Here is a 19214-nt window from a genome sequence, read left to right as displayed (position 1 = left end):
TTCGTCAATATCCGCCAACCTTTAAGAGACATCATGCAGCCAGGCCTCTCGGCTTGTGGCCACACCGTCCTGAATGCGCCCGATCTCGTAAGATCTCGGAAGGTAAAAAGGGCAGGGCCTGGTCAGTACTTGGATGGGTGACCTCCTGGAAATACCTGGTGCTGCAAGCTTTTTTGTCTCCTGGGTAACTTCATCGTAGCTCTTAATACTCTCTTTCTGTCTGGAGGAGACATAATTGAAGTATTGTACACGTACCCAGCTACTGTCAACACCTTTTGCTGCACTGATATTTTTCCATCCATTTTTCTTTTTTTTTTTTTTTTTTTTTTTTTGCTGGAAGTTCCGTCAATACCCGCAAACCTTTAAGAGACATCATGCAGCCAGGCCTCTCGGCTTGTGGCCACACCGTCCTGAACGCGCCCGATCTCGTCAGATCTCGGAAGCTAAACGGGGCAGGGCCTGGTCAGTACTTGGATGGCTGACCTCCTAGAAATACCAGGTGCTGCAAGCTTTTTACGTCTCCTGGGTAACTTCATCGTAGCTCTTAATACTCTCTTTCTGTCTGCAGGAGATATAATTGAAGAATTGTACACGTACCCGGCTACTTTCAACACCCTTTGCTGCACTGGAATTTCTCCCTCCATTTCTCTTTTTTTTTTTTGCTGGATGTTCCGTCAAAACCCGCCAACCATTAAGAGACATCATGCAGCCCGGCCTCTTGGCTTGCAGCCACACCGTCCTGAACGCCCCCGATCTCATCAGATCTTGGAATTTAAACGGGGCAGGGCCTGGTCAGTACTTGGATGGGTGACCTCCTGGAAATGCCAGGTGCTGCAAGCTTTTTACGTCTCCTGGGTAACTTCATCGTAGCTCTTAATACTCTCTTTATATCTCCAGGAGAAATAATTGAAGAATTGTACACGTACCCGGCTACTTTCAACACCCTTTCCTGCACTGATATTTTTCCCTCCATTTTTCTATTTTTTTTTTTTTTTTTTTGCTGGAAATTCCCTCAATACCCGCCAGCCTTTAAGAGACATCATGCAGCCAGGCATCTCGGCTTGCGGCCACACCATCCTGAACTCGCCCGATCTCGTCAGATCTTGGAAGCTAAACGGGGCAGGACCTGGTCGGTACATGAATGTGAGACCTCCTGGAAATACCTGGTGCTGCAAGCTTTTACGTCTCCTGGGTAACTTTATCGTAGCTCTTAATACTCTCTATCTGTCTGGAGGAGATATAATTGAAGTATTGTACACGTACCCAGCTACTGTCAACACCCTTTGCTGCACTGATATTTTTCCATCCATTTTTCTTTTTTTTTTTTTTTTTTGCTGGAAGTTCCGTCAATACCCGCCAACCTTTAAGAGACATCATGCAGCCAGGCCTCTCGGCTTGCAGCCACACCGTCCTGAATGCGCCCGATCTCGTCAGATCTCGGAAGCTAAACGGGGCAGGGTCTGGCCAGTACTTGGTTGGGTGACCTCCTGGAAATACCAGGTGCTGCAAGCTTTTTACGTCTCCTGGGTAACTTCATCGTAGCTCTTAATACTCTCTTTCAGTCTGGAGGAGATATTATTGAAGAATTGTACACGTACCCGGCTACTTTCAACAGCCTTTGCTGCACTGATATTTCTCCCTCCATTTTTCTTTTTTTTTTTTTTTTTTGCTGGAAGTTCCGTCAATATCCGCCTGCCTTTAAGAGACATCATGCAGCCAGGCCTCTTGGCTTGTAGTCACACCGTCCTGAACGCGCCCGATCATATCAGATTTCGGAAGCTAAACGGGGCAGGGCCTAGTCAGTACTTGGATGTGTGACCTCCTGGAAATACCAGGTGCTGCAAGCTTTTTACGTCTCCTGGGTAACTTCATCGTAGCTCTTAAAACTCTCTTTCTGTCTCCAGGAGATATAATTGAAGAATTGTACACGTACCCGGCTACTTTCAACACCCTTTGCTGCACTGGTATATTTCCCTCTATTTTTTTTTTTTTTTTTTGCTGGAAGTTCCGTCAATACCCGCCAACCTTTAAGAGACATCATGCAGCCAGGCCTCTCGGCTTGTGGCCACACCGTCCTGAACGCGCCCGATCTCGTAAGATCTCGAAAGCTAAACGGGGCAGGACCTGGTCAGTACTTGGATGTGTGACCTCCTGGAAATACCAGGTGCTGCAAGCTTTTTACGTCTCCTGGGTAACTTCATCGTAGCTCTTAGTACTCTCTTTCTGTCTGGAGGAGATATAATTGAAGTATTGTACACGTACACGGCTACTTTGAACAGCCTTTGCTGCACTGATATTTCTCCCTCCATTTTTCTTTTTTTTTTTTGCTGGAAGTTCGTCAATACCCGCCAACCTTTAAGAGACATCATGCAGCCAGGCCTCTCGGCTTGTGGCCACATCGTCCTGAACGCGCCCGATCTCGTAAGATCTCGAAAGCTAAACGGGGCAGGACCTGGTCAGTACTTGGATGTGTGACCTCCTGGAAATACCAGGTGCTGCAAGCTTTTTACGTCTCCTGGGTAACTTCATCGTAGCTCTTAGTACTATCTTTCTGTCTGGAGGAGATATAATTGAAGTATTGTACACGTACACGGCTACTTTCAACAGCCTTTGCTGCACTGATATATCTCCCTCCATTTTTCTTTTTTTTTTTTGCTGGAAGTTCGTCAATATCCGCCAACCTTTAAGAGACATCATGCAGCCAGGCCTCTTGGCTTGTGGCCACACCGTCCTGAATGCGCCCGATCTCGTAAGATCTCGGAAGGTAAAAGGGGCAGGGCCTGGTCAGTACTTGGATGGGTGACCTCCTGGAAATACCTGGTGCTGCAAGCTTTTTTGTCTCCTGGGTAACTTCATCGTAGCTCTTAATACTCTCTTTCTGTCTGGAGGAGACATAATTGAAGTATTGTACACGTACCCAGCTACTGTCAACACCCTTTGCTGCACTGATATTTTTCCATCCATTTTTCTTTTTTTTTTTTTTTTTTTTTTTTTTGCTGGAAGTTCCGTCAATACCCGCCAACCTTTAAGAGACATCATGCAGCCAGGCCTCTCGGCTTGTGGCCACACCGTCCTGAATGCGCCCGATCTCGTAAGATCTCGGAAGCTAAACGGGGCAGGGCCTGGTCAGTACTTGGATGGCTGACCTCCTGGAAATACCAGGTGCTGCAAGCTTTTTCGTCTCCTGGGTAACTTCATCGTAGCTCTTAATACTCTATTTCTGTCTGGAGGAGATATAATTGAAGAATTGTACACGTACCCGGCTACTTTCAACACCCTTTGCTGCACTGATATTTTTCCCGCCATTTTTATTTTTATTTTTTATTTTTTCTGGAAGTTCCATCAATATCCGCCAGCCTTTAAGAGACATCATGCAACCAGGCATCTCGGCTTGCGGACACACAGACCTGAACGCGCCCGATCTCGTCAGATCTCGGAAACGAAACGGGGCAGGACCTGGTCAGTACTTGAATGTGAGAACTCGTGGAAATACCTGGTGCTGCAAGCTTTTTACGTCTCCTGGGTAACTTTATCATAGCTCTTCATTCTCTTTTTCTGTCTGGAGGAGATATAATTGAAGAATTGTACACGTACCCGACTACTTTAAACACCCTTTGCTGCAGTGGTATTTTTCCCTCCGTTTTTCTTTTTTTTTTTTATTTTGCTGGAAGTTCCGTCAATACCCGCCAACCATTAAGAGACATCATGCAGCCAGGCCTCTCGGCTTGTGTCCGCACCGTCCTGAACGCGCTCGATCTCGTCAGATCGCGTAAGCTGAACGGGGCAGGTCCTGGTCAGTACTTGGATGGGTGACCTCCTGGAAATACCAGGTGCTGCAAGCTTTATACGTCTCTTGGGTAACTTCATCGTAGCTCGTAATACTCTCTTTCAGTCTGGAGGAGATATAATTGAAGAATTGTACACGTACCCGGCAACTTTCAACACCCTTTGCTGCACTGATATTTTTCCCTCCATTTTTCTTTTTTCTTTTTTTTTTTGCCGGAAGTTCCGTCAATACCCTCCAGCCTTTAAGAGACATCATGCAGCCAGGCCTCTCGGCTTGTGTCCGCACCGTCCTGAACGCGCTCGATCTCGTCAGATCGCGTAAGCTGAACGGGGCAGGTCCTGGTCAGTACTTGGATGGGTGACCTCCTGGAAATACCAGGTGCTGCAAGCTTTATACGTCTCCTGGGTAACTTCATCGTAGATCTTAATACTCTCTTTCTGTCTGGAGGAGATATAATTGAAGAAATGTACACGTACCCGGCTACTTTCAACACCCTTTGCTGAACTGATATTTTTCCCTCCATTTTTCTTTTTTTATTTGCTGGAAGTTCCCTCAACACCCGTCAGCCTTTAAGAGACATCATGCAGCCAGGCCTCTCGGCTTGTGGCTACACCGTCCTGGACGCACCCCGTCTCGTCAGATCTCGGAAGCTAAACGGGGCATGGCCTAGTCAGTACTTGGATGGGAGATCTCCTAGAAATACCAGGTGCTGCAAGCTTCTTACGTCTCCTGGGTAACTTCATCGTAGCTCTTAATACTCTCTTTCTGTCTGGAGGAGATATAATTGAAGAATTGTACACGTTCCCGGCTACTTTCAACACCCTTTCCTGCACTGTTATTTTTCCCTCCATTTTTTAATTTTTTTATTTTTTATTTTTTGCTGGAAATTCCGTCAATACCCGCCAGCCTTTAAGAGACATCATGCAGCCAGGCATCTCGGCTTGCGGCCACACCGTCCTGAACGTGCCCGATCTCGTCAGACCTTGGAAACTAAACGGGCCAGGGCCTGGTTAGTACTTGGATGGGTGACCTCCAGGAAATACCAGGTGATGCAAGCTTTTTACGTCTCCTGGGTAACTTCATCGTAGCTCTTAATACTCTTTATCTGTCTGGAGGAGATATAATTGAAGTATTGTACACTTTGTCTTAGGGATAGTCTGGCTAGCAGTGACTGAGTGGTTGACAGACGACAAGCAATGGAATGTACGTGCTCTGTGATGTCATAGCAGTCAGCTGAGAGAGGCTCGTGATGTCATCGCTGAGCTGTCTGTCTGTCTGTCTGTCTGTCTGTCTGTCTCTCTCTCTCTCTTTCTCTCTCTCTCTCTCTCTCTCTCTTCCTCTCAATTCAATTCATTTGTATTGTCAAAGCAATTGGACATACATACATACATATATATATATATATATATACATACATACATACATACATCCATACATGCTAGAAAGTCATTACAATGTTATCTTAAAGGCTAACTAAGCAGAACATATATCATTTTAGAACAGAGTTCATAGGTCAACACATGGTTTTAGGGAACAGGCACGTAGGTCATACCGTTTGACAATGTCTCCAAGGTTCTCATCGTAAATAACAAACAGAAATCAAACTATCTTCTGGGCTGACCTTCTAGCTTGACCGTATCTTTCTTAAGTATACAAGAGAGAAAAACAGGTGTAAGAAAATAATTTCTAATTTTCCTTCTACACATATATACATACATACATACATATGTAGCGTTATGTTGGGTGTATTTGGATAAGAGCATTTGGGCTCTGAGCTGAAGCACTGATCTAAAGAAGACCTCTCCCCCCCCAAAGTTATCAGATTTCCTTAGCTCATCAGCTTGGAACTGGTTTGCATCAAAGTGACAGTTTTGGGGAGGATGGCACCGAGAAGAGGCCAAATAGTTTGGAATTCTGCTATGAGATGTCTGGAGAAAGGGGCCTGTAGGTGATAAAAACTCTTTGAAGTGGATGAGAGCCGAAATCCCGACATAGAGCTACGAACCCAGGCCAACCGGCATTTCCAAAAGATGGCATGGATTGACATCAGTCATAAATAAAGCCTCCCTCCAATAGGACACTGGGGGCTGAAACCGAAATCCAATCTCAAGAACTCAGGGACCAATCACCTACTGATCTGACAGACTATAAGGAACAGCGGACAGTCTTTCTCTCTCTCTCTCTCTCACCTGAACCAGAAACTCGCTGCCACAGCTCAACCTGTAGCTCTGTTGCCAGAACCGGAATCAGAAACCAACCAAGTCTTTGCCGGCAACAGAAGAGTTAAACTGGGAGAAGGAGATTGAGCGAAGAATTATTTTAAAGGACTTTATTAAATAAATAACTTCACAGACCCACCTGATCAGTGGAGTTTTACAGCTGGACAATTGACTAAGTCGACTGAATACGAAAGTGTCAGTCACTTAAATAGCTATTTGAGTCTTAAGAAACTTGACCCTTGGAACAAACAGGGCCCTGCTTTCCTCAAAGACTTCGTCTTCAAGTAACTACGGTGGAACCATGCTTACAAAGAAGATTTTGTGCACAACCTTGGAGCCTTCAAACCAATGGAAAATCTGTTTGGAAAAGACTCTACATTCGCGAAACCCCAACTTCCAGGTGCATCGACTGAGTGGAAGTTCTTGGACAAAGCCGAACCGGACTGCCTTTGTTCCAAACCACACGGACCTCGTGCCGTGTGCTGTTATCTGAGCCCGAAGCCAGAGAGGCCTCTCTGCGACGAAGTTCACATAAGTTTAACAGTTTGGAGTTTGTGATTCATGACATTTGAGAAATCAATTAGAAATGTTAATCTGTGATTCATAACTCTAGAATGTGTAATATCATTTAGTTTTCTTAAATATAAATGTGAGTTGCATTAAACTGTTTTGTTGATAATTTTAGAAATAAAATCTGTCAACGCCGAGAAATATCTTCTCATTCCTGTTTAACTGTTTAGTCTGAAATTGACACAAGTTAATAGACATTAGATTATTGGTGGCCCTGCCTATCCTTAATCATTGAATAATAATCAGTTAAGGGAAATTGTGGTAACAAATAGGATCTTTCTCGGCACCTAAACGTAAATGAGACTGATATATATATAACGAGAAGTTACCTGACATAAATACTAACCTGCGTAGTTATTTAATGTCTGACTAATAATACTAACGAGAGACTCACCTTCGTCTTACTAACCGGTATTGTAGTCAATGTGTTTATAACCTTTTTTGATTAACGATTTGTTAAACGGAATGTACGTGCTCTGTGATGTCATAGCAGTAAGCTGAGAGAGGCTCGTCATGTCATCGCTGAGCTGGCTGGCTGGCTCTCTGTGTGTGTGTGTGTGTGTGTGTGTGTGTGTGTCTCTCTCTGTCTGTCTGTATGTCTGTCTGTCTGTCTCTCTCTCTCTTACTCTCTCTCTCTCCCTCTCAATTCAATTCATTTGTATTGTCAAAGCAATTGGACATGCATACATACATACATACATATATATGGAAAATAAACAATATGTGTACATCTCTTTCTGCATTAGTGGTGCCCTCACAGATGTGCAAGTTACATGACAGACAGACAGACAGACACACACACACTTTCACACACAGACAGACAGACACAGACACACACAGACACACACACACATACTTTGACAGACAGACAGACAGACACACGCATATTATGGGTCTTTGTTGGGTAGTGAAATGGGTAGCATCAGTCGCAGTGTGGGTAATGTCAGGGAGCCAATCATAGTCCCCGTTATTTGCATATCGTGGCGCAAAGCATTCTGGGAAAAGCAACTAAACACGTTTAGTCATGTATTTGTCCATAGTTTACACATGAGATGAAAGAGACAGTATGACGTGTTGAGCACCTAGGATTCCTCATGTGTATGTGAGGGGCAGAGGAACCGGATCCCAAGTGTGCGTCCCAGGTGCTATAGGTTTCAAAGCATGCAGGGGAATAGGCACCCCACCCTGACACGTATATAAGATTGGATAGGGAGATATAAATAGCAATGGGGAGACTCTTGTACTTGGTGTGGCTCTATCCATATAGTGGGGCCAGCAGGTGCAGCAATAGAAGCTCAGCCTGGGGAGACTGGATTTAGCATTTCCTCTCCATTTTGATAACTATCCATAATCATTTCTGCAAAATACTTCTATGATACCTATGTATGTTTTTTACTTGTACTATATTATACTATCAAGTATCAGTGTACACATACAATGTGACCTGTTACATTAATACAGAGGCCACGGAAGGCCAGATCACTAATAGCCACTGTCCCCTGATATTACACTTTTTTACAATCACTTTGGCACTCATTTCAGAACCTTGATGTCATTTTTCAAAACTCTAGACACTAAACTCACACCCGATGATCAAAATGCACATTTTTCAAAACTCTAACACTTTTTTACAATTGCTTGGATACAATACACATCAACCTCAGATAATTTGTTCATTGAACTAAAATGACACAACTTAACATCAAAGTATTACCATTTCAAAATGCAATTCACACATTACATCTGAGATCACTGTCTATTCATTTCATTACAAAGATTTAACTATCAATTGATACAGCTGCTCAAAATGATAAGTGACTGTTGCATTACTCTTAATGCATAATTTTATGGAAACTGACAAACAATATTCCATGTTTCGATCATGAAAGTTTCAGGATAATGAGATCCATTGACATCAATAAACGAGGAGCATGAACCAGTTGGACTACATTATCTATGGATGTAATATTTCATCATCATTCATCATCATGTAGCACTTTTCCACACCATGTTTGCAGTGTGGAAGGAAAGTTAGAAATTTTTTCTCTAATACCTGTTTTTCTCTCTTGTATACTTAAGAAAGATAAGGTCAAGCTAGAAGGTCAGGCCAGAAGGTAGTTTGATTTCTGTTTGTTATTTACGATGAGAATCTTGGAGACAATGTCAAACAGTATGATTGAAGTGCCTGCTCCCTAATCCATGTGTTGATCTATGAACTCTGTCCTATAATGATATAAATTCTGCTTAGCTAACTTTTAAGATAACATAGTAATGACTTTCTGATTATAACCAGCTCTTTGATTTTTGTGTATAAAAGCTCTGACTGTTAAAATGAAGGCAGAGCGACTTTGGGATCTACTTGAGTCACTGTTCCTCTCCACGCTGCGTGTATTAAAGGCATTGCAACTAACGCTCCAACCTGGTTGAAGATGATTGTTCTTCCACATCAGATTTGACATTACTGTATGTATGCAGGCCCTTGTAATTGCTTTTCCAATACTGCCAACTGGTTATTGATGATTGATTTCACATTGTGGTACGAGTATCGAGTGAAATGAGTGCTATCCACCCCAGCAACACAGTGATAACATGGAGCCGGCAGGTGATCCAGGTCACAATAGAGGTCAAGCAGTGGGAGGAGGAAGACGTGGTGGTCAAAGGAATGGAAGGGGACATGCACCCCTTCTGAGAGGTGGTCGTGGGCCTCGTCATAGAGGAGGGCTTAGGCCTCACCAGAGAGGCAGCCATGGGCCTCATTTGAGAGGTGTTGGGGGAACGTGGTAGAGGACAAGGCCACGGACCAGACAGCGGCAGCAACAGCAAATAGTGTCCAGTGAAATAGTTGTAGAGCATGTTGTAAATCATGGCATGACCATGACTGAGGCAGCTACAATGATTCAATCAAACCTCAGAATCAACTCAGGATCAACTGTGGCCTCAATCATCAGAAATGTCCGTACTGAGAAGCGGCAAGTCTTCAGCATGCACTAAACATTAGGCTACTCTCAATTGTCAAATGACTGTATACTGCATACCAATGTGTAGCACAGAGTATAGTGTGCCTTTTGAAAGAAATGCAGACAGAGTGAAGCAGCTGATGACTGAGTATGTTCAGGTATGTTCAGTTTCAAGATGCCTCTTGTGAAAAATGGTTGTGAGAACCTGAACCTGAACACAGGGCTGATGGAAATTCAGAAGTACAGTAATCAATCCTTTGTTTTACACTAAGCCAGGTGAGGAACACTGCAGTTGACATTTTACTGTAGTTTTGTTCTTTTTTGTAGCTAATTATTGTTGCATGGCTTCAAAGAAACCTATGGTGTGATTTGATTGTATTGCATCAATACATTTCAGATTTTGTTCAATGATTCCACTGTGTCTGTAGTATTCTCTCTACTAGTCCTTTTACAGTGATGTATTTATGTGTAGTACCATAATGAAACATGTATCACATATTTTGTACTACAATATTTAATGATTGTACGAACAACTACACAGTGAAACTATCGGTATCTTCTGTGTGGGTGATCTAAATAAATGTTACTATGGTATTTCATGATAAATGAATTATTTGAACCAACAAGTCTGCAAGTGCAAGGTTTCTTTAAAGATATGAATGCACAATGCAATGTTTTGAACATTGGACAGCCTGTGTTACAAGTGATGACCGTTTTGAGTTTTGTGTCTAGAGTTTTGAAAAATGACATCAAGGTTCTGAAATGAGTGACAAAGTGATTGTAAAAAACTGTATATTCATCCTATTTAATGTGCTCTTTTAAAATGTACTTTTCTTTTTTATGTTGCCATTTCTGTTCTACCAATGTTTCAGTTGTTAGCCAAAGATTGACAGAGTACATCTCATACACACAGGCCAGACAGCAAGGATTACTTTTTGAAATTCAATTACAAATGCTGCATGAACTCATCAATACGATTAGAGCTCCTGAAAGCAATATAACTAACTCACTCTACAGCATCTCATTAGCAGTGAAAAGAAACCAAGAAAGTTGGGACAGTCGACTGTTTACCACTATGTAACATCACCTTTTCTTTTAATAACACTTATTAAGCACTTGGGCACTGAAGACACCACTTGGTTAAGTTTAGCAAGCGGGATTTTCCCCCATTCATCCATTATGCATTTCCTCAGCTGCGCAACTGCACAGGGCCTTCGTTGTCTTAATTTGCACTTCATAGTGCGCCACACATTCTCAATTCGGAGACAGGTCAGGACTGCAGGCAGGCCATGCTAGCACCCGCACTCTCTGCCTACGCAACCATGCGCTTGTAATCTGGGCAGAATGTGGTTTGGCGTTATCCTGCTGAAAAATGCAGGGACGTCCCTGGAAAAGACGATGTCTGGATGGCAGCATATGTTGCTCCAAAATGTGTACATCTCTTTCTGCAAAAATGGTGCCCTCACAGATGTGCGAGTTACATGACAGACAGACACTCATACACACTGTCACACCCACACACACACACACACTTTCACAGACAGACACACGCACACACACTCACTTTCACACAGAGACAGACACAAACACAGAGACAGACACACACACACTCACTTTCACACAGAGACACACAAACACATACACTTTCACACAGACACACACACACATACATACATACATACATATATAAGGAAAAGAAACAATACATTTAAAAATCACAAAAAGATGTAATAAAGTACAGAAAATCTAAATGTAATAAAATGTGATCTTTAATACACACAAATATGTATGGCTGGTCGGATGCGTCTTGGACTCGGGTTCCTCTTCATTACGTATAATGCTTTTGCCTTTTGCTATAGCTTTCCGTGGAGGGGATCGTGGGTGAGTTTGTACCATTCTTGGGAGGCTCTGCCTTGTTGGGGCGGAGCTGTGATCCAGGTGAACAGCAGATCGGACATAGGTGGGCATGTGGGCGGAGGAGGAAGGCCGGTCAAGCAAATAAGCTTGCTAAGGTACGCAGCAGCAGCAAGCAGCCCCACCATCCAGTCAGCCAGCCAGTCTGGCTGGCAGTGACTGAGTGGTTGACAGACGGCAAGCAACGGAATGTACGTGCTCTGTGATGTCATAGGAGTCACCTGAGAGAGATGTTTGTGATGTCATCGCTGAGCTGGCTGGCTCTGTGTGTCTTGCTGGCTGTGTGTGTGTGTGTGAGAGAGAGAGAGACTTTTTGACTTTTATCAGACTTCATTGCCTGTTTGCAACACGCAATAATTCATACAAAAGAAAATAAATAAATAAATAAAAAATAGTGTTCCCCTTTGTTTGTCTCCCCCCAACAAGCATTAACTCCGCCACTGATCTGTACACTTTTAAAGAAAGCAACCCAATACACACAACAAAACAACCATCAAATACTAAACCCTATAAATGAATTACATAATAAAAACCAACTCCCCGTCATACAATTCACAAAGGGCATCATTAATACACCAGACCTGTTCAAAACTCTCCAAATCATTCATCAGCCTGTAATAGTTAAACTCTAGTCTGACTCTGCACTTGACCAGCATGGCAAACACTCTCACTGCATCCTCACTGCCCTCCCCACACACTCTGTTCTTCCTAGTCTTATAGACGGCCATTTTAGCCTGGCCCAGCAAGAAGTTTACCAGCTGGTCCACATGTTTGGTCCTTCTGGTGTATCGCGCCCCTAAAATAAAAACCTTTGTGTTAAAAATCAGGTTAAGATCAGTAAAAAGACGAGTTAAAAGACTAAAAATGGGTGACAACCGAGAGCAAGTGCTGAAACAGTGAAACACGGTCTCTCTCTGAGCACAGAATGGGCAGGCGTCGGACACAGCAGGGTTAAGAACAGTAATAAAAGAATTGACAGCAATAATGGTGTGTAACACCCTCCACTGCAGATTGCCAGCTCTCTTATTGAGGGGGGCTTGTACAGGCTTCTCCAGGCGGGCGCAGTGTCTTCCCCCAGCCCCAGCCTGTAAAGTAATTTTAGGAATCACAAAGAAACAGTTGAAAGTGCTAAATAAGTATTTTGATGCACCATATTAATTTAGGAAATTTACATGTTGTTTTTCATCAGCTTCTGTATCTGATGGCTCCACATCACTGGCTGGATTGACAGCAACGACACTCTAAAAAAAGAAATGTTAAGTTTGAGCATTCAGGACTTGTTTTGAAGATCCTGAATATCACTGGTCCACAATTTATCTGTGAAACTATGGGTTAATCTCCATATACAAAATACTTTTCACACACACTTTAAATTTACAACTAAATTTACATGTTGATGTCTTTCGTCAGCTTCTGTATTTGATGGCTCAATATAACTGGTTGCATTAACAGCAACGGCACACTACAAGAAAATAACATTATATTTAAACATTCAGGACTGGTTTAGCATCACCTCGAATATCCCTAGCCCTTGAGGTCGATTGTTATTGTGGTCTTCAAGACCAGTGCTTCTCAACCTTAGTCCTGGAGGAGGCCCACTGTCTGCTGATTTTCATTACAACAACATTGTAGGTTATATCAGTGACTGTGGTCCTAAAGTACCCCTATGCCTGCTGTTTTTTTTCCAGTTGAGCTCTTAATTACCTAATTGGCTTAACTGAAGCCATTTAACCCTTTTCCCAGGTCTTTGGTTGTTGATGAGTTACAAAGAGCTGGATTGTGGCCCGCCATGACTGGAAGTGAAGAACACTCACTCTAGGCCTTTAACTTAATGTTCATATGTAAGGGCCTATCCATCTGATTTGTTTTTGCACATTTATTAACAGAAAAATTGATGGTACGTGAAATCATCTGAGCTGAAAAATATAATGTTCCACCAATAATAAAATAAATGTATTAATTAAAATTATAGAGATAATAGAATGTTCACAGATTATTAGTTCAGAAAACAAAATATTTTTTTATATCTTAAATAGAATTAACACTCAAATCAGTTGTAGGGTAAACAAGGTCTATTTTTTGGATTGATTTTATAATTATACATGTATGGCTGCATGAAGCTTACCTGAGAATCTGATATTTTAGTAACTTTGTTGCTTCTTGTTGGGTAGTCCACGTTTGCCGCCGTTCTTTTTCTGTAAATGTAAATCAAAAGGCAATAATTACATACTGTAATTAAAATACAAAAAGTATAAACATTGTATTATTATTTTTTTATCCTGTTTCTCCATCTCGATGCTGTTCTTTTTGGAATTGCATATCTAGGTTTACTTAAATACTGTTTATAAGATTGTAAACTCATCATCCAAATTTCTTCATTTGCCAAACTTTATGTAGTGCGCTTGCAGTTTCAGAAGAAGAAAAAAAACTGTAACAGATGGGATATGTAGTACTTTATACTCGAGTGGTCTATGCGATTACACCCTGTTGGTGTTATTAAGAACGCCAAGTACCAGAATGCAGAGCGGGACTGTTTTTTGTGCCGTGACTTGTCGGGGGAAAAACGCGCAGAAAAAACGGACGAGAAGGTGAAGGTAGTATGGCGGTGATGCACGCGTTGGTGAAGTGGGAAAGCGGGGTCGACAAAGACTCTTACAGCGTGATTCCCACTGCTTGCTTTCGCAATTTTGATTTATTCAGCATTGCTGATGATGACGAAGAGACGACTCGAAACTTCAGAGCAGAGTGGAGAGACACGAACAAACCTCCAAAAGGTGGATGGCCTGTCCATGAAGCGCAGATCATTATGACTGGTAACAATGTTTATTTAAAAAAAAAAAACATTAAAGTCTTTACATGCTATTTGATATATACAATCACAGTATATTTGAAATGAATGTTTAAGTTATTAATGTGTTGTACTTCTAACATACTCTCATAACATGGTAGGTGGTGGTGAGGGCGCTAAAAACTCGTCATACTTGACTGGCATTTGTAAGAACGATTTATTGTGTGTTGTGTTTTACAATAAAATCCCCCAAATCACAAAATAAATTAAACCAGATATAATTTAACTTCAGTTTTGATTCAGTGTTGGCTGTTCATCTTAATTTGTATGGTCAAAGCACAGTATTTTTATGACAAATAAATATAATCCCCAAATATCTGTGGACATAATGCAGGGTTTTATTTATTTTATTTTTATTTTAGGAAAAGAAGGCGAACTAAGAAGAAAACTTAATGACCTAACAAAAATGCCCTGTCCTAAAATGAAGAGAGTACCTAAACCAAACAAAAAACTTCAAATTTCAGATGATAGTGACCTTGATGAACCACAGTTACCGGTGAGATAATTACTGCAAATATTAAATAAATGTATTGCAGGATTGTTTTTTTTTAATCATATTCATATATATATATATATTTTCATTTTAAACTCTTTTCCTCTCTGAATACAGCACAAAATAAGAAAGAAAACCGATGGAGCTTCAAGAATTAGATCCCGTCATATTCTACAGACATTTAAAGAGTCCAGTGAAGTTGAGCTACAGCAAAACGTTAAGCAGCTCGAAAAGGAAAACACAAGACTTAAAAATGAAAACCAATGTCTTCGAAACCGTATGGTTGATGGTAAGTTTTTTTATTTATAGCAAATAATTCCTTACCTTGATAAATGTTATTCTTCAGTAATTTAGATTCCAGAGTAATGTATTATAGTTGATCATACTGAAGTAATCTAGAACCACAATACAGACTCTTAATGTGCACTGTCTAATAGTTTAATAATACTGATTATTAAATAAAGTTTTTCAACATAACTTCATAATCCTACATTAATGACTATATGCATTACATTAGACCTGGAAATTCTTGTATTTTATCTTTTTTATTTTTTTTGTAGCTAATGTTAATGACCCACAAAAAGGTCAGTTTGCCAATAACATAGAGCAAGTCTCTCAAGTATAATTGCAGGCATTGATGGTTTTGTTTTCACTTTGCATTAAATATATTACTAGAAATGATTATCATTTAATACTAAGGTTTTTTTCTCCAGAGATTCCAGACCTTTTGGACAATCTGAAAAAAATTGTAACAAAAGCCACATTTATCAGCAATGAAGACAAAAGTGTGTCACCATCAAGTGGTTCTGACAGCCCCACAGCAAATTGTTCTGAATCTGACAAAGAATCACCAAAACAGGTATAACACTCTTGGTCTACAATATTACAAAGACAAGGTAAAAATATATATATTGAAAACAAATATTGGTTGTAAACAATCTAATGATGCTACATTATCAGTTATATTCATAGTTATAGTTGATAATAAGAATGTAATTGAATTATGGGTGTCACAGATTCACTGACTTTATTATGTCTGTAAATTAATAAACTTAGAATTGAGACATACTGTGGTCTTTAATAACACATTTCTGTAACAAAATCACAGCCTTACTGATAATGTATTCCACTTAACATAATATAAGAATAGTTTGGGGATAAACTTGTTTTTTATTTACCATTGTCTTTTAGGTGGAAATATTCCCAGGCACTGGATTTTACATTGACAAACTGTCCTGGATCCTTGCAGAGAGGTGCAGCACGAATACGTCATATGCAAGAACCCTGACGGTTGCTGTCTTTGACTTTCCAACATTACTAAAGAGCAATCTTCGTGGTGGTGGCAGCAAGAGAGATCCAACTTCGGAGACATTAAGATCCTCATTGATGTTATTGAGGATCATATACAGCTGCCTTCGGAAGGACACGACGTGTTTCAGTTGCGGGGCTTTGCAGCCCAGCGGGACCCTCTTAATGCCGGACATCAGCTGCCCGAGCCGGTGCGGATGAACGGAGGGACGTTAGACAGCGTTACCTTCCGGGCAGGAGCAGCGAGCGGCAACACCGGGGTGAAAGTGTCGTCTAACACTGTGCCATTAGCCACTAGCTGATTGAGCAGATCAGTGGTTTTTAAGAAGATAACAATGGCAGCAGACTTGATATTTTCACACCCTGCTACCTCCCCAACCGCTAACACACACTGCTCTAGGGGGCAGAACTGCACCGGAGCGATCTTGACTCCATGGCGTCGGGTCAGTTTTTCAAAAGACGCATTCAGGGGGTCCGACCCCCCGACCCGGGAAGAACTACCGGTACTCCCCCCTCCCCTCCCCTGTTCCCCCACAATAAGAAAAGCACTGAAAACAGAAGACAAAATAAACAAACTGAAAAAAGTAAAGCAACAAAAAAACGCAGCCAAAGGACAGAGCTCTCAGCAGCACTCCCGCTCACTGCAGACCCCTCCCACACACTCCCAGCTGAGAGAGAGAGAGAGAGAGAGAGAGAGAGAGAGAGTTAGTGTCTGTCTGTCTCTCTCTCTCTGTAGATGCATCATAGGGAACATATGTAACAATCTCTCTTTTTGTTTACCAAAAATGAGAATGAACGTATTTCAAGTGGGTGTTGCCTTGGTTGGAAACGTTTTAAGATTATTTATGAAGTGTAAAGTGGATTTGTCTCAGTTCTCCGTAGTTTTCAATGTATGTGCCATTCAGTAGCGTTCATGTTACAGATGTGCCCTATGCAGTGGTAGGGTCAATAAAATGTCAGTAAAACTTTATTTTAGCAATTATGGAGGGGAAGAACTGCAAATAGAGGGTCCCCACTAATTATCTAACTTACCAACAACGTTTCAAATTAGGTCTTGCGAAGCTGCCAAATAATGCTGTATAATCGTATGTGTCTTCATACACCGGCTGCTATAGTCTGATAGCTTTGATTATATATATATATATATTTTCTCGTGAACCACAAATGCTATTTGCTTGATTTTTACAGAGTATGTTATAAATACCATTCTTATGAAGCCTGACAAATTGTATGCTGTAATTATGAATATTTTCAAATCATTTGTTTGTTTTTCCTAACATGTTACAAATGTTCCCTATGTGAAAGATGCATTATATCTTAATAACGTCTAAACAATTAAAGATATACAGATTATTATTTTTGGTAAAGTTATAATACATTGCTATTAACTATGTGTGTCAGTAAAAGTTTAAATTTCCTAAAGGATTTTTATTGATCTTGCAAAATAAGTGTTTAGGGAACATTTGTAACATAGAGGTGGGTTAGCCACCGGCTAAGGGCAGCGGCTCCGGCTCCAGCACCGGCACCATGTCGCTGGAAAAGCGCTAAGTGAGCTCACAGTGAGCTCAGTGTAATGTCTGCTCTGGTGAGCTCACAGTGTGACCTAGTCGTGAGTTCACGTCTTCACTGGGTAGTCCTTGACAACTTAATTGACTCAAATCTTGGGCTTAATTGGTCAAAATGACCATTGGTTGAAGGTACTCAGGGACTGATGTGTAGAGAGACTTATTAAACCTGCAGGATTGTGGTTTTCCCAGATCAGAATTAACCAGATCACCACAAAGGAACATGGTAGGTGCTATTGCAACACAGATTACACAAATACATTGAAATCCAAGTTTGCAGTGGTCCTTGGGCCATTGTGTGGTGATCCAGATCACTTCAGCAGGAATTTTGCAGTGGTCTGGACTACAACTCTCTCTCTCTCTCTCTCTCTCTCTCTCTCTCTCTCTCTCTCTCTCTCTCTCTCTCAATTCAGTGCATTTGAATTGTCAAAGCAATTGGACATGCATACATACATACATACATATACACTCACGTAAAGGATTATTAGGAACACCTGTTCAATTTCTCATTAATGCAATTATCTAACCAACCAATCACATGGCAGTTGCTTCAATGCATTTAGGGGTGTGGTCCTGGTCAAGACAATCTCCTGAACTCCAAACTGAATGTCTGAATGGGAATGAAAGGTGATTTAAGCAATTTTGAGCGTGGCATGGTTGTTGGTGCCAGACGGGCCGGTCTGAGTATTTCACAATCTGCTCAGTTACTGGGATTTTCACGCACAACCATTTCTAGGGTTTACAAAGAATGGTGTGAAAAGGGAAAATCATCCAGTATGCGGCAGTCCTGTGGGCGAAAATGCCTTGTTGATGCTAGAGCTCAGAGGAGAATGGGCCGACTCGATTCAAGCTGATAGAAGAGCAACTTTGACTGAAATAACCACTCGCTACAACCGAGGTATGCAGCAAAGCATTTGTGATGCCACAACACGTACAACCTTGAGGCGGATGGGCTACAACAGCAGAAGACCCCACTGGGTACCACTCATCTCCACTACAAATAGGAAAAAGAGGCTACAATTTGCACAAGCTCACCAAAATTGGACAGTTGAAGACTGGAAAAATGTTGCCTGGTCTGATGAGTCTCGATTTCAGAGTCAGAATTTGGCATAAACAGAATGAGAACATGGATCCATCATGCCTTGTTACCACTGTGCAGGCTGGTGGTGGTGGTGTAATGGTGTGGGGGATGTTTTCTTGGCACACTTTAGGCCCCTTAGTGCCAATTGGGCATCGTTTAAATGCCACGGCCCGTTGTTTCTGACCATGTCCATCCCTTTATGACCACCATGTACCCATCCTCTGATGGCTACTTCCAGCAGGATAATGCACCATGTCACAAAGGTCGAATCATTTCAAATTGGTTTCTTGAACATGACAATGAGTTCACTGTACTAAACTGGCCCCCACAGTCACCAGATCTCAACCCAATAGAGCATCTTTGGGATGGGGTGTGTAGCGTTATGTTGGGTGTATTTGGATAAGAGTATTTGGGCTCTGAGCTGAAGCACGGATCTAAAGAAGACCTCTCCCCCCCAAAGTTATCAGATTTC

The 19214-nt window shown here is 41.6% G+C and overlaps 5 non-coding genes and 11 pseudogenes across 5 annotated transcripts; all 16 read left to right on the top strand.

Annotated features, from left to right (window-relative positions):
- Positions 1–51: 51 nt before the first annotated feature.
- Positions 52–170, top strand: LOC136737472 (5S ribosomal RNA). Its single transcript, XR_010812430.1, has one exon. It is a non-coding gene; the product is annotated as a 5S ribosomal RNA (ribosomal RNA).
- Positions 171–392: 222 nt separating this feature from the next.
- LOC136737455 (5S ribosomal RNA) lies at positions 393–511 on the top strand. The gene has a single exon (XR_010812414.1). It is a non-coding gene; the product is annotated as a 5S ribosomal RNA (ribosomal RNA).
- Positions 512–721: 210 nt separating this feature from the next.
- LOC136737492 (uncharacterized) lies at positions 722–840 on the top strand (annotated as a pseudogene).
- Positions 841–1059: 219 nt separating this feature from the next.
- LOC136737742 (uncharacterized) lies at positions 1060–1178 on the top strand (annotated as a pseudogene).
- Positions 1179–1393: 215 nt separating this feature from the next.
- Positions 1394–1512, top strand: LOC136737861 (5S ribosomal RNA). Its single transcript, XR_010812484.1, has one exon. It is a non-coding gene; the product is annotated as a 5S ribosomal RNA (ribosomal RNA).
- Positions 1513–1728: 216 nt separating this feature from the next.
- Positions 1729–1847, top strand: LOC136737698 (uncharacterized; annotated as a pseudogene).
- Positions 1848–2057: 210 nt separating this feature from the next.
- Positions 2058–2176, top strand: LOC136737604 (uncharacterized; annotated as a pseudogene).
- Positions 2177–2385: 209 nt separating this feature from the next.
- Positions 2386–2504, top strand: LOC136737667 (uncharacterized; annotated as a pseudogene).
- A 209-nt stretch (positions 2505–2713) lies between these two features.
- Positions 2714–2832, top strand: LOC136737519 (uncharacterized; annotated as a pseudogene).
- A 223-nt stretch (positions 2833–3055) lies between these two features.
- LOC136737441 (5S ribosomal RNA) lies at positions 3056–3174 on the top strand. The gene has a single exon (XR_010812401.1). It is a non-coding gene; the product is annotated as a 5S ribosomal RNA (ribosomal RNA).
- Positions 3175–3389: 215 nt separating this feature from the next.
- Positions 3390–3508, top strand: LOC136737800 (uncharacterized; annotated as a pseudogene).
- A 215-nt stretch (positions 3509–3723) lies between these two features.
- LOC136737802 (uncharacterized) lies at positions 3724–3842 on the top strand (annotated as a pseudogene).
- A 216-nt stretch (positions 3843–4058) lies between these two features.
- Positions 4059–4177, top strand: LOC136737801 (uncharacterized; annotated as a pseudogene).
- Positions 4178–4386: 209 nt separating this feature from the next.
- Positions 4387–4505, top strand: LOC136737805 (uncharacterized; annotated as a pseudogene).
- A 221-nt stretch (positions 4506–4726) lies between these two features.
- On the top strand, positions 4727–4845 carry LOC136737584 (uncharacterized; annotated as a pseudogene).
- A 6497-nt stretch (positions 4846–11342) lies between these two features.
- On the top strand, positions 11343–11457 carry LOC136737866 (U5 spliceosomal RNA). The gene has a single exon (XR_010812488.1). It is a non-coding gene; the product is annotated as a U5 spliceosomal RNA (small nuclear RNA).
- Positions 11458–19214: the final 7757 nt, after the last annotated feature.

This window comes from Amia ocellicauda, unplaced genomic scaffold, assembly GCF_036373705.1.
Source record: "Amia ocellicauda isolate fAmiCal2 unplaced genomic scaffold, fAmiCal2.hap1 HAP1_SCAFFOLD_54, whole genome shotgun sequence".
NCBI classification, from domain to species: domain Eukaryota; kingdom Metazoa; phylum Chordata; class Actinopteri; order Amiiformes; family Amiidae; genus Amia; species Amia ocellicauda.
This window is presented reverse-complemented; position numbering and strand designations above follow the sequence as displayed.